Source organism: Halyomorpha halys, unplaced genomic scaffold, assembly GCF_000696795.3.
Source record: "Halyomorpha halys isolate HHAL.00 unplaced genomic scaffold, Hhal_1.1 Scaffold4231.1, whole genome shotgun sequence".
Lineage (NCBI taxonomy): Eukaryota > Metazoa > Arthropoda > Insecta > Hemiptera > Pentatomidae > Halyomorpha > Halyomorpha halys.
The window spans coordinates 5,303-8,008 of record NW_027115237.1 but is presented as its reverse complement, the minus strand read 5'-3'; the positions used below and the strand labels follow the sequence as shown (position 1 = coordinate 8,008).

The window sequence follows — 2,706 nt, the reverse complement described above, 5'->3', positions numbered from 1 at the left end:
AGCGTGTTCTGACAATTTAGAGGCAAATGGGTTATGGGAGTTGATAGAAGGTTTGTGCTGGGAAATGCGGTTCTTAAGTCGATTCTTAGTTTCGCCGATATAGAAGGAATCGCAACATGGGTTAGAACAAGGTATCCGATAAACTACATTGGAACGGTGTAAAAAAAGAAATAGGGTCCTTTAATTTGAAAAGAAGATAGGAAATCATGCTCTGGAACTTCAAGCCAAGACCTAGAGTGGGAATAGTAGATCTTAAGGATTTTTTAATATAGACAGAAATAATGGGGATATACGGAAGAGACCTGTACTGAAAAAGAGGTGGAGTGGGTTGAGGACAGGAGGAACTGTAGTAACACAGTTAATGTAAGAATGAAGTAGTTTGTCACTATATGAGGAAAATCGTTGTTGAATAGGATCTGTTTAATACGCTGTATATTGGTCTGGTGATATTGAGGGTCAGAAAGAGAAAAGGATCAGTGGATAAGGTTCTTAGCAACAATGCCAATTGATGAGGTGATGAAGGTGTTGAGGAATCTGTCAGAATAGGAGGAGTCTGTACATTATCCTAGAGTATCCAGAATAGGAGGCTCTGCCAAACTATTTATTGTTAATCAACGTTTCGCCCCACATTGCCGGGATAAAATAGATACACACTTAAATGATGTAAACATAAATGAAAACTTAAAAAGATGTACAGTGAAACGTAAAATTAAATAAGAATAATAAATGGTTTTAGACAATTAATGAAAACGTAATAACAACAGATAAAACATATATAAAATACAGAATAGTTGGAAAAAAGGGGATAAGACTAAAATCAAGAATAAAGGAAGATAATGAACAAGATAGAAAACATACCTTTCATACAGTCAGTGCGAGAGTGAACGGTTGACAGAAAGTTTAAGAGGAGTAGTAGGGATGGGCGGTTAAAATATACATTGGGAATTAATTTAAGAAATTACCCTTAATATAATTTAGATACCCTCATTTTTCCCAAACCTTATCTACTGACTGGTTGTGTGCTTGCCTAAGGGTCCTTCCCGGGTGGGGCAGCCTTTTTGAGGCTGACAACATCTGGCTGATCTTTTTATTCGCATTTGGCGGGGACATTTTTACAATAGATTTTTTTTTCGGGAGATATCACTTCGTTGTATAGATTTTTTGTTATTAAAGAAGACGTTGATGGGCAAACATTAATGGTTTTTGAAGGTTATTCTCCCTCTATTTGCATAAGTGGTGATAAATTAGGAAGTTTTTTTTTTTTATTAAAAAAAAATATAGTTCAAGAGGAAAAAATACACTCGTAAGGAATATAAAATACTATTTTCCATTATAGACTCTGTTTTTTCCTGCTCTTTTTCCAGGAAAGTAGTCTCAGTCCAGTTTACGAGTATTTATCGAACATCAAGGACGACATACATTTAGTAGAATACACATTCATGAAAATGACATTTTTGAAGTTTCATATCTTGACTCGCTGAAGACCATATCTTGATTGCATTAAAGGTCTCGACCGAAACCCTTATGGTTTCATTGTACATTTGTATAAAAATTTCAAATTACATTACCTTATGTTTCCGGAGACATAGATACTCCAAAAACCGTACTTGTGAGGGCATAAACAGTATCAAAACTAGGGGCAGGAGCAAGCCCATTGACTGCGAGACATATCAGCAAGGGAAAAAAGAAAAATGAAACTAAAATTACATATAATTTTCACAGTGCTTTATTAGTTATTACAATTAGTACTTACATGAAAAAAATTGTTTTTCTTAAATAAATAATTTTTTCACTTCCGTCACTCAGGGCAGCTTCCCCTCCTGCCAACCGCTGGGTGCGCTCATGCGTACTTGTTACATCGGGAAAATATAGTCACTCGTTTATTGTTGTCGACCATTTTTCAAATTTTTTTTTCTTCGGAAAAGAGGGGGAACTGGGGTCCTGAAAAGGTTTTACATTAAACGGCCTATGTCTAAGTGGTGACGATTTAATTCTTAATTACATTACAAGTAAGAGATGAGGAGTTTAAATTTTATCTCGTTTTTAATCACTGGATTAAAATACAGAAAATGTTATTAATTTAATTCTTTCTTCTTTTCAGTAACAGGTCACAACATACAATACTACAACTTAAAAACTTTTCCAATGAACAGAGTCAAAACTTCTGTCTACACAATAATCAAGTTTAATAATAAACTTACTTCATTTCATAAGTTTCATATATTGTAATACAAAATAACCATTTCACTCTTATATAAAATATAGTGGAATAAACTTTCTTAACGGGTGTGGAGTTGTCATGACGATTACAGAAAAATATATATATTTTTATATAGTCCATTCTGAAACGATTAGTAAAAGAAAAATATGTAATTCCGCATTCCAAGAAATACCCCCACCAATTTATTTCTACTTCATAAAATTCAATCATTTCATTTTAAATTTCTATTACCAAAATGACAATAGATTGAAATGAAAAAATAACTTTATTCTAGGATATATGTCCCCTAAGAATAAATACATGGTTCATACAGTGAGATTTTTATCTCCCGAGCGTTTACAAATTTTCAAATAGTAGAATGAAATTACATTGGTATATTGGCTTTACTACTGTTTATAATGTTAATCAATACCTGCCTATTTATTTGATTACAAAGATGTGGAGGTTTGGTTATTCAATAAATGGAGGAATAGGTGTTGTTTAAA

The 2,706-nt window shown here is 33.0% G+C and overlaps 1 protein-coding gene across 1 annotated transcript in view; it reads right to left on the bottom strand.

The window, feature by feature from the left end:
• LOC106691889 (cytokine receptor) overlaps positions 1-2,105 on the bottom strand; it is a 16,212-nt gene extending 14,107 nt beyond the window's left edge. Inside the window, exon 1 of the mRNA XM_067052289.1 lies at positions 1,754-2,105. The gene's annotated coding sequence lies outside the window, so the exon portion shown is untranslated. The remainder of the gene's footprint in view (positions 1-1,753) is intronic.
• Positions 2,106-2,706: the final 601 nt, after the last annotated feature.